This window comes from Arachis duranensis, chromosome 9 (genome assembly GCF_000817695.3).
Source record: "Arachis duranensis cultivar V14167 chromosome 9, aradu.V14167.gnm2.J7QH, whole genome shotgun sequence".
Lineage (NCBI taxonomy): Eukaryota > Viridiplantae > Streptophyta > Magnoliopsida > Fabales > Fabaceae > Arachis > Arachis duranensis.
This window is the reverse complement of record NC_029780.3, coordinates 106768519-106780204: the sequence shown is the minus strand read 5'-3', so window position 1 is coordinate 106780204 and position 11686 is coordinate 106768519.

The following is an 11686-nucleotide window of genomic DNA, read 5'->3' as shown; positions in this document are numbered from 1 at the left end:
TATTATTTTGTTGATTTTATTTTCTATAGAAGAAAAAGATAGAAAAAATAGAAAATGAGAGAAAAGAGAGAGAAAGATAAAGATGAAGAATGAGAGTGAGAGTGAGAATTTGTTAATTTTGGAAGAAAAAAATTTATTTTAATTGTAAAAAAATATCGGATGACATATTTTGATTTGTCAAATTACTAATATAAAATATAAATTATATATAGAGTAAAAATAGTAAAGAGAAATAGAAAAATGGAGAGATGTATATAAGAGAATTTAGTAAGGGAGTTTATTAATTTTGAAAAAAAAAATTTCTCTCAATTTTAATAAGAGAGTATCATGTGACACATTTGATTATTAAATTAGATAGTAATATATGATACATAATATAGATATATTTCAATTTTAATTTTAATGCAATTAAAAAATGTCATGTTGCATATTTTGATTGTCAAATTAGTAATTAGTCATTGATAATGATATATAAAATAGATAGAATTGTTGAAGGAACGAGAGAAATAGAGAAAGAAAGAGGGAAGATGAGAGAACTCTTTAATTTTGGAGAGAAATATTTGATTTCAATTGTAATGAGTGAGTGACATGTGACACATTTTGGTTGTAAAATTAGTAAGGAGTGGGAAAGAATTCTTTAATTTTGGAGGAAAATATTTAATTTCAATTACAATGAGAGAGTGACATATAACACATTTTGGTTGTAAAATTAGTAAGAGGGAGAGTAAAATTCCTTAATTTTGAAGAGAAAGATTTGATTCCAATTGCAATGAGAGAGTGACATGTGACATATTTTGGTTGTAAAATTAGAGATATATAATAGATTTTAAATAAATTATCATGATATTTTGGTATTTTATTAATATTAAAATATAATCATGATATTTAGGTGTGTCCAGAAAATTTTTTTTATTGAAATAGGGTTGGACAAAGGAAAGTGAGAAAACACATCTGTCGGACGAGTGTCGATGAGTATCATGTCTAAAATGTGTCTAATATGCAGATACGACAAATAAAAAAAATGTTCGTACTTAATAGGTAAAAACAAAAGAAAAAAATTGTATTATTTACCATGAGTAAAGGATAATATTAGAGTACTAATTGAATTTATTATTTTTGGTTAACAATTAATTAATAATATTTAAAAATATTAATTAAAAATCTATTATTGAACTATTAGAATAAAAGTATTGAACTATTGGCAAAAAAATACTAACCAATATAAAATAAAATTGTTGATCCTTGAATTTTCTTTTTCCATATATGAAAATTGATAAAAATGCTAGGATGTTAGTTAAAAAGCATGGTAAGTTGTGATATCACAAAATCTTATTCCTGGCAAAATTGCACGTTACTTGCACGACTTTGAGACTAAATCGAATTCATACCTACAGGGACAAGTAACATGTGTATCGTTAATTATAAAATAGACAAGAACCAAACAATGTTCTTGAAAAAGAAAGTGATAAGCATCAGTGTCATTAGTATGGATAATTCTAAATCTCAATTGCCAACAAGCTGCTAGTGCTAGCTAGCAAGAAAATATTCGATTAAATTTCTAAGCGAAGAAACCAAAGAGAAACAGCTAACTTTTTATATTGGGAAAAATATATTTTTTTTAATTTGTCAAAAATTTAAAAAATATTCTTAAATTTTATTTTGTTTTTAAAATTTTTTATTTAAATCAAATAGACTCTAAATTTTCAAAACATTTAGAACTAATCCAATACATAACAACTGTTACGATGGGTAATTGGAGATTAATAGATTGGACTCGTTAAATTGACCCAATCATCTGAAAGAGAGAGCCCTTTGACTAGGTTTGCGTCTGAGAGCCTCCGTCCGACTTGTGTGTATGAGAGAATGGGGGGTGGTACCTGCAAAGACACTCCAATGCCTAAGTCAGCAAGGGTCTAAGCAAGTTTAGAGAGTATTGGAACTTAATGATACCTGAAGGGTGTCAGTGTATTTATAGTGGTGAACCAATAACCACCGTTGAAGTAGTTTCACTTTTTAAGGAGGATAACCGTTCCTTTATTTTAGGGAAGTTGAGATATGGCTTCTGGAAGTAGGTTGAGAGATTTTAGGGGCAGTTACCTATTCAAATAAGGGTTATCTGCCAGCTAATCTTCATCCCCGACTTCCTCGGAGCAAGTCATGGTTTGATCTGACTTCTTGAGAGAAGGTCGGTGTCGAGTGAGAGCCAATCTTTGGATTGGGCCTTTAGCTTGGACCTGCGCCTTAGTGTTGGGTCAGGGTATGAACAATGCTCCTACTCGAGTATAATCTCTTTCTTTTAAGAGTTGGACTCGAGTATTTTAACTCGGGCTTGTAACCGACATGATGAGGAACCTACGTGATTTTTCGAAATTGACGTGATTCAAAATTTCTCAATAGTCGCGTCTAATCAAACGTCACGTCCGTTAGAAATTTTCGTATTTACACGCAGGGAGCAGTTACATTGGTAACGGCGCATTTCTTTAATCACCGCTTTGACTTTACCATTATGCCCCTGGCGTGTTTATAAATACTTTTCCTCTCTTTCTTTGTTTCATTTCTGAAAAGTTTCGCATTTACACTCTTTGAAAGAAAGCTTCTTCCTTTTTCAAGTGTTTTCTGTCGCGCTTGATTCTTTCGGAAGTAAAGGTCAGTTCCTTTCCATTTCCTCTTTTATGAGATGCTTTCGTTTTGCATATTTTATTTTTACAGGAGTGTTTATGATGCGTCTGACTGTAGGCCTAGTGACTCTATTTATTGTAGTTAATGTCTTAGACTTTTCTAGAGACCCTGTTTTTGATCCATTCCCTTTTTTCTTTGTAGGTTTCGTCACCTTTAATTTCTTAGATAAAAAATGTCTTTCCTAGAGTCTCTTTCCCAATGGGTGGATGTTACAGTCCTTGGGGAAGAACTCCTTGTAGACACTAATTATATTACTGATCTTCGTACTCACCATAGAATCTGTGTTCTTGAGGAGGACGAACCCAAGTATGAGTTGGTTGCCCCGGATTCCGAAGACCGGGTTTGTTTTGGGAAAGCCGCTGACACTGACCCTCCTTCCTTTTTTATGTATGATTGTCTGTTTACCCATTTGGGAGTTCTTCTGCCATTTTCTGATTTTGAAATCTCCGTGTTGTCGCATTGCCGAGTTGCTCCTACCCAACTTCACCGCAATTCTTGGGGTTTTATGAAAATTTATCAACTTATTAGTTGGGAATTAGATTTTCCGACTTCTTTGAAGATTTTCTTCTTTCTTTTTCATATGACCAAGCCCTTCAGTGGGCAAAATGATAAACAACAGTGGGTATCTTTCTGGGCCATCCAAGGTCGGAGAGTTTTCACCCTCTTTGATGAATCTTTCCATGACTTCAAAAACTTCTTTTTAAAGTTCAAGCCGTAGAGGGTCACCACCCCTTTTTCTTGGATGAAAATTCTGCTCCTCGCATTCCTTTACACTGGTTGGAGGCTTCTCCTGTGGAGAAGTATGGTTTGGTCGACTTAGATGAGGTCGAAGAGGCTGTTGTGGGGTTCCTCCGAGAAGTTTGGGGGAGGGCCCCTTATTTGGATACAAAGAAATTTCTCCAAGGGTCTCCGAATTTTGTTTGGACCCAAATAGGTAGACTTGGTTGTTTTTTTATTTTCTCCGACTTGTTTTAGTTATTTCTGACTTTGGAATATTTCCGATTTTCTTGTGAATTGATTCTTTGCCTTCTTCTTTTTCAGAAATGGTGAAGAAAGCTTCTGCCTCTTCTTATAAAAAGTCCAAGATGTCAGAAAGAGATCTCGGGCACGGGTGGACGCGGCAAGGGCTGCTGGCCCTCTTCCTCCTCCTCCTCCCCTTCCTCCTCCTCCTCACAACTTGGGGACTTCTTCTCGTCCTATCATGGTATCTTCTTCTTCTACCTATTCTCTTCCTTCTCCTCCCCCTCTTTCCTGATCTTCTCCTGAACCCGAGAAGAAGAAGAGAAAAACTCCTGGCTCTTCTTCCGGGGCTACATTCGATGGTCTGGAACCATATTTTTCTCCATACCTCAATCAGTATGGAGGATGCTATGGTTCGAAACCATCTAAATGTTATTGTTCAGGGGAGCGTCTGGGCAGCTGGGGTGTGTACAAAATTTCTGGATATTTTAGAACAGACTCCCCTTAGCTCTTTGGGTTCTACCCAAAAGGTTGAAGAGCTCAAGGGGAGGATTTTCTTATATCAGGAAGATGAGAAGAGGTTAACAGAGGAGGTTACCAAATTAAAGGAGGAGAGGGAAAGCGAAGCAGAATTACGTTAGGCTCTTTGGGGAGAACCTGGATCTGAAGAAGGAGCTCTTTGGATGTCAGGATGCTTTCTAGGATTTAGAGGACTCGATCGCTGAGGGTGCGGAGGAGGAATGGAGGATCTTTAAGGAACAAGTTGGAGTTATCGCTCCCGACTTGGACCTTTCTCCGTTAGATCCTGACAAGATCGTAGTGGATGGTGCCATTGTCTCTCCTCCCTGACCTGCCACTGACTCTAATTTGAAGATGATGGGACAAAGGATAGTGGAGTCCCCTCTTCGGGGAGACATGCCGAGTTCCTCTAGAGTTCCCCCTCAAGATCCCGACTAGCCTGCTCTGTCCTTTCCTGATGCTGCTCCGACTTCTCTCCCTGCTGATCCTTCTGGTGGTGGTGGTGACATTCCTTCCGGTGATACTAATCTTCCGTCTTAATTAAAATCTGGCTATTGGGGCCGGCTTGTGGACCCCTTATTTTTTGAACTATTTGTTTTTGTTGCTTGGTGGTGGTTTGCTTCTTGACACTTCTTGGCCCTCTGTGGCCGTTTAAACAAAATATTTAAAAATATTCTTTTTTGGATAAGGGTTTAGGATATTATTACGTGCATGCTTTCTGTTTTGAAAAACCTTTTTGATCTTTTTTTCTTGAAAATTTTTTATCTTGACTGGCTGTCTTTTGTCTGAGTTACTTTGAATTTTCTCAAAGACTTGGGACAGCCTTTCTCAAAGACTTGGGACAGCCTTTCTCAAAGACTTGGGACAGCCTTTGCCTTTGGTTTTTTGATGGATTTTCTTATCTCTTTTTGGTATTACTCGTACTCAATTTTTGTTCTATTGAGTTTCTGTAAATTAGGTTATTTTCGCGAAGCATTTTTGTTCTTCTCGATTTTACCGACTTGTAAGTCGATAAATTTTCAAGTTTATGATGATCTACTTTTATAACCTCTTTACACCGACTTGTACCTCGTCGTTTTATCTTGACGACCTTTTAGGTCGATTCATGGGATTTTCACGTTTTGTCGAGCTTAAGTCGGTGCGTTTCGTAGAAAGAGAAAAAAGAAATTTATATAGAGATATGGAAAAAAGATCTTTATTTATTTGCAAAGGTACTTTTTTGCTACTAAGGATTTTGTCAATTTGTTCCCCCCTTAGCCCTCACTTTGATGTCTCGTTAAAAAATCCCCTTTAGAAAAACCCTTTCTTTGGGAAAAAACATGAAGGTGGGAAAAGAGTACATCAGGGAGTGAAGTTTGCTTTTAACTATAGTACCTTTTCATATTATAAGCATGCCATGACCTAGGTAGCTCGGTGCCATTTATGTCGGTCACCTTATAGTAGCCCTTTCCTAAGACCTCACTAATTTTGTATGCTCCTTTCCAATTAGCAGCGAGCTTTTCATCCCCAGATTTATTGAGTCCAATATCATTTCTAATCAAAACTAAGTCAACTGACGCGAAACTTCTTCGAATGACCTTTTTATTATATCTATTTGTCATTCTTTGTTTCAATACTGCTTCTCTTATCCGGGCTTGTTCTCGGACTTCAGGGAGTAACTCGAGCTCTTCTTTGTGCCCCTGTATGTTTCTTACCTCGTCGTAGAAGCTCACCCTTGGACTTTGCTCATTGATTTCAACTGGTATCATGGCTTCTACGCCGTAAGCAAGTCGGAAGGGTGTTTCTCCTGTGGCAGACTGAGGTGTAGTCTGATAAGCCCATAGTACTTGTGGGAGTTCTTCTGCCCAAGCTCCCTTTGCATCTTGCAACTTTTTCTTCAACCCTGCCAGTATGACTTTGTTGGCTGTCTCGGCTTGCCCATTGGCTTGTGGATGTTCTACTGAGGTAAATTGATGCTTGATCTTCATACTGGCTACTAGGTTTCTGAAGGTTGAGTCGGTGAACTGAGTGCCATTATCAGTGGTGATGGAGTGAGGTACTCCATACCTTGTGATAATGTTTTTGTAGAGAAACTTACGATTTCTCTGGGCGGTGATGGTGGCCAATGATTCTGCTTCTATCCACTTTGTGAAGTAGTCTACTCCCAATATTAAGTATTTTACTTGTCCAGACGCTTGGGGAAATGGTCCTACAAGTCCAATCCCCATTTTGCGAAAGGCCATGGAGAAGTTATACTAATGAGCTTCTCGGGGGGAGCGACGTGGAAGTTTGCATGCATCTGGCATGGTTGGCACTTGGCATGGTTGGCACTTCTTCACGAATTCTATGGCATCTTTTTGTAAGGTCGGCTAGTAGAATCTGGCTCGGATGGCCTTCTTGGCTAATGACCTAGCTCTGAGATGATTCCCGCAGATACCATTGTGGACCTCTTCTAAGACTTCTGTTGTCCTTGAGGTCAGGACGCACTTTAATAATGGTGTTGATATTTACCTTTTATAGAGAATATTTTTTACCAATGTATAGTTTTGTGCTTCCCTCCGGATTTTCTTGTCCTCTTTTTCCTCCTTGGGTAGAATGTCGAATTTTAAGTATTCGATTAGAGGGTTCATCCATTCGAGGTCTAATCCAGAGACTTCAAGAATATCTTCCTTGACCTCTATTTTTGCTATAGAGGGTTCTTGGAGAGTTTCTTGGATCAGACTTCTGTTATTCCCTCCTGACTTAGTACTTGCTAGCTTGGAGAGGGCGTCTGCTCTGCTATTGAGATCCCGAGTTATATGCTTGACCTCGATTTCTGCAAAGCGCCTAAGATACTCCAAGGTTTTATCCAAGTATCTCTTCATATTGGGGTCTTTAGCCTGATACTCTCTGTTTATTTGGGAGGTCACCACCTGAGAGTTAATGAATATCGCTACTTTTGTTGCACCGACTTCTTCTGCCAGCTTTAATCCTACAATCAAGGCTTCATATTCTGCCTGATTGTTAGAAGATGGAAAGTCAAACTTGAGGGAGACTTCTATTTGCGTTCCCCCTTGGTTGACTAATATTATGCCTACACCGCTTCCCATTTTGTTTGAGGATCCATCTACATATAATTTCCATGCAGTGGTTTTTTCCTCTTGGTCTCCTGCATATTCTGCCACGAAGTCGATGAGGCATTAGGCTTTGATTGCAGTTCGAGTTTCGTACTGTAAGTCGAACTCGGATAGCTCTATTGCCCCTTGAACCATCCTACCCGCAATATCCGTCTTTTTGAGGATTTGCTTCATGGGTTAGTTCGTTCGAACCTTTATGGTATGAGCTTAAAAATAAGGCCGTAACCTTCGAGAGGCTACTATTAAGGCATACGCAAACTTCTCCAATTTTTGATACCTTAATTCAGGGCCTTGTAGGACTTTACTGGTAAAATATACAGGATGCTGCACGACCTCGTCTTCCCGTATTAAAGCTGATGCTACAGCTTTATTTGTTACGGACAAATACAGGACGAGTTCCTCCCTGACATTAGGTCGGGTCAGGATGGGAGGTTGGCTTAAAAATATTTTGAATTCCTAGAATGCTTCTTCGCACTCAGGAGTCCATTCAAACTGGCATTCTTTTCTTAGTAGAGAGAAAAGTGGTAAGGATCTCAATGCTGATCCTACCAAGAACCTGGAAAGGGCGGCAAGTCAGCCGTTCAGTTGCTAGACCTCTTTTAAGCAAGTCGGGCTTTTCCTGCTTCTACCGCGAAGGTGCATTTTACGGGATTTAGTCTCATCCCATGCATCCTTATGGTGTTGAAAACTTGCAAAAGGTCAGCCAAAGGTCGGTCTCCTCCTTGGTATTTACTAGCATGTCGTAGACTTCCATTAAATTGCCAAGGTGAAGAGCAAACACCTTATTCAACAGCCTTTGGTATGTAGCTCCAGCATTTTTTAACCCAAAAGGCATAACCACGTAGCAATAGTTTACCTTAGGCGTGATGAATGATGTTTTTTCTTGGTCCGGCTTGTACATCGGGATTTGATTGTATTCCGAGTATGCATCCATAAACGACAAGTGTCAATACCCTGAGCTGGAGTCTACAAGGGTATCAATGCTTGACAGTGGATATGGGTCTTTGGGACACGCCTTATTCAGGTTGGTGTAGTCGACGCACATCCTCTACTTGCCGTTTTGTTTTTTGACTAGAACCACATTTGCCAGCCACGCCGGATATTTGACCTCTTTGATGAAGCCGGCTTCTAGGAGGGCTTGCACCTGTTCTTCCACTACTTGAGCTTCCTCAAATCCAAGCTTCATTCTTCTTTGCTGAACGGGTTGCGAACCGGGGTACACTGATAGCTTGTGCGACATGAGTTCGGGATCGATCCCTGGTAAGTCAGAGGCTTTCCAGGCGAAGAGGTCGAAATTATCTTGTAGGAGCTTTATCAGCCTCTGTTTTAGGTCTTCCTTTAGGCTAGCTCCTATATTGGTGTTTTTTCCCTTCCTCTTCTCCAACCTGTATTTCCTCAGTTTTTTTCCCTGGTTGAGGCCGCAGCTCTGCTTTAGCTCTGACTCTGCCAAGTTCTATGGTGTGAACTTCCTTGCCCTTTCCTCTCAGGTTCAGGCTTTTATTATAGCATTTCCTTGCCAGTTTTTGATCTCCCCTGATGGTTGCTATTCCCTCTGGTGTTAGGAACTTCATGCACAGGTGGGGTATAGACACCACCACTCCGAGCCGATTTAAGGTGGTCCTGCCTAGTAGAGCATTATAGGCGGATCCCACATCGACAACTATGAAGTCGATGCTCAGAGTTTTGAATTTTTTCCCTTTTCCAAAAGTTGTGTGAAGGGGTATGAATCCTAGCGGTTTTATTGGTGTATCCCCCAGTTCATATATGGTGTCATGATAAGCTCTTAATTCCTTTTCATCCAACCCCAGCTTATCGAATGCTGACTTGAAAAGGATGTCGGCCCAGCTCCCCTGATCTACCAGGGTTCTGTGAAGATAGGCGTTGGCAAGGACCATGGTTATCATTACTGGATTGTCGTGTCCAAGAATGATTCCTTGCCCATCCTCTTTGGTGAATGAGATGGTGGGAAAGTCGGGAGCGAAGACTTCCTTTAAGTGCCTTTTGCGAGATGACTTTGTGAGGCCGTCTCCACCGAATCCCCCCGAAATCATATGTATATGTCTTTCTGGGGTCTGTGGTAGTGGGTCTCTTCGATCCTTGTCATCTCGCTTTCTCTTGCCATGATTGTCTGACCTTTCCATGAGATATCTGTCAAGCTGACCTTCTCTGGCCAGCTTTTCTATCACATTTTTAAGGTCGTAACAATCATTCGTTGAGTGACCATATATCTTATGGAACTCACAATAGTTGCCACGACTCCCCCTATTTTTATTTTTAATGGGTCTAGGGGGCGGTAGCTTTTCAGTATGGCAAATTTTCCTGTATACATAAACCAGGAAAACTATAAAAGGAGTATAGGAGTGATATCTTCTAGGCCTTTCGGGGCCTACTTCCTCTTTTTTCTTGGGTTCTCTCTCTTTCTCTTTCGACGAGTGAGAGTGCCCAGGTCGCTAATTTGGCTCTCAAAGCTTGGCGTTTTCCTCCATGTTGATGTACTTCTCAGCTCTTTCCTGTACATCACTCAGGGAGGTCGGGTGCCTTTTCGATATGGACTGGGAGAAGGGACCTTCTCGAAGTCCATTTACCAGACCCATAATTACTGCCTCTGTTGGCAGGTCTTGAATCTATAAGCACACTTTATTAAAACTTTTCATGTAGTACCTCAAAGGTTCTCTGACCTCCTGTTTTACTCCCAAGAGGCTCGGTGCGTGTTTTACCTTGTCCTTCTGAATAGAGAATCGCATCAAGAACTTACGTGAGAGGTCGTCGAAGCTAGTGACCGACCTTGGTGGAAGATTGTCGAACCACTTCATCGCCGCTTTCGTCAAGGTGATCGGGAAAGCTTTGCAGCGAGTAGCATCAGAAGCGTCGGCCAGATACATCCGACTTTTGAAATTGTTTAAGTGATGCTTTGGATCCGTGGTTCCATCATAGAGGTCCATATCAGGTCTTTTGAAGTTTCTTGGAACTTTTGCCCTCATTATGTCATCGCTAAATGGGTCCTCTCCTCCCAAGGGGGAATCTTCTCGATCGCTACGGGAACTTCGATTTTTGAGAGTGGATTCCAGCCTTAAGAGCTTTTCTTCTAACTCTTTTCGTCGCTCTATCTCGCTCCTCAAATTTCTTTCTGCCTCTCACTGTCGTTCCAGCTCTTGCTCCAATTGTTCCAAACGTCCTTGCTGGCTGTGGAACTACCCCATGAAATCCGCTACATGGGATTATCCTTCCTTTCCTGACTCGCGCCCTTCCGAGGAGTTCGTTTTCGGATTTTTCAATCATGAGGTGCCTTCTTTAGGATGATTGGTCACCCCTTGGTGAGCGTCGATGTCATCATTGTTGTTTCCCATGTCCAGATTCTCTTGATCAGAATCGGATGCTGTGTGGCCATCTTGCGGTGAATCGTCCGCCATTTACTGGTTGATCTCTCGGGTCCCGGCAACGGCACCAATGTTACGATGGGTAACCGGAGATTAATGTTTTGGACTCATTGGGTTGGCCCAATCGTCTAAAGGAGAGAGCCCTTTGACTAGGTTCGTATCCGAGAGCCTCTATCCGACTTGTGTGTATGAGAGAATGCGGGGTGGTACATACAAAGACACTCCGATGTCTAAGTCAGCAAGGGTCTAAACAAGTTTAGAGAGTATTGAAACTTAGTGATACCTGAGGGGTGTCAGTGTATTTATAGTGGTGAACCAATAACCACCGTTGAAGTAGTTCCACCTTTTAAGGAGGATAACCGTCCCTTTATTTTAAGGAAAGTTGAGATATGGCTCCTGGAAGTGGGTTGAGAGATTTTAGGGACAGTTACCTATTCGAATAAGGGTTATCTGCCAGCTAATCTTTACCCTCAACTTCCTCGGAGCAAGTCATGGTTTGATCCGACTTCTTGAGAGAAGGTCGGTGTCGAGTGAAGGCCACTTTTTGGATTGGAGCTTTAGCTTGGACCTGGGTCTTAGTGTTGAGTCAGGGTATGAACAACACCTATGTCTATTTGTTTGAACTGAAAATTATTTTTTGAAATTATTACTAAATTGATCCTAATTTTTTTAAAAAATTAGCTGTCAGAAATATATTTGATATAAATAAAAAATTTTTAAAATAAAATAAAATTTTAAATATTTTTAAATTTTTTAACAAATTTTAAAACAAAAAATATATTTTACCTTTTTATATTTTGCGGAATCAACGAGCAAGTAAGCAAATTAAATACTCTAGGAAGTCTGGAATAAGGACTTATCGAACCATTTTTAAAGAAGCTCGCATCTCTTGAAATATTTAAAAATCTGTATCTGCATACACACAGATTTTAGGATAAGAAAATATATAATCCTTTCCAAATTTTAGCTTTTAAATGTAATAAATATATAGAATATCTATTTTATAAGAGATCACTTTGAAAAAGTCAAATATAATTTTAGAGATCACTTTAAAAT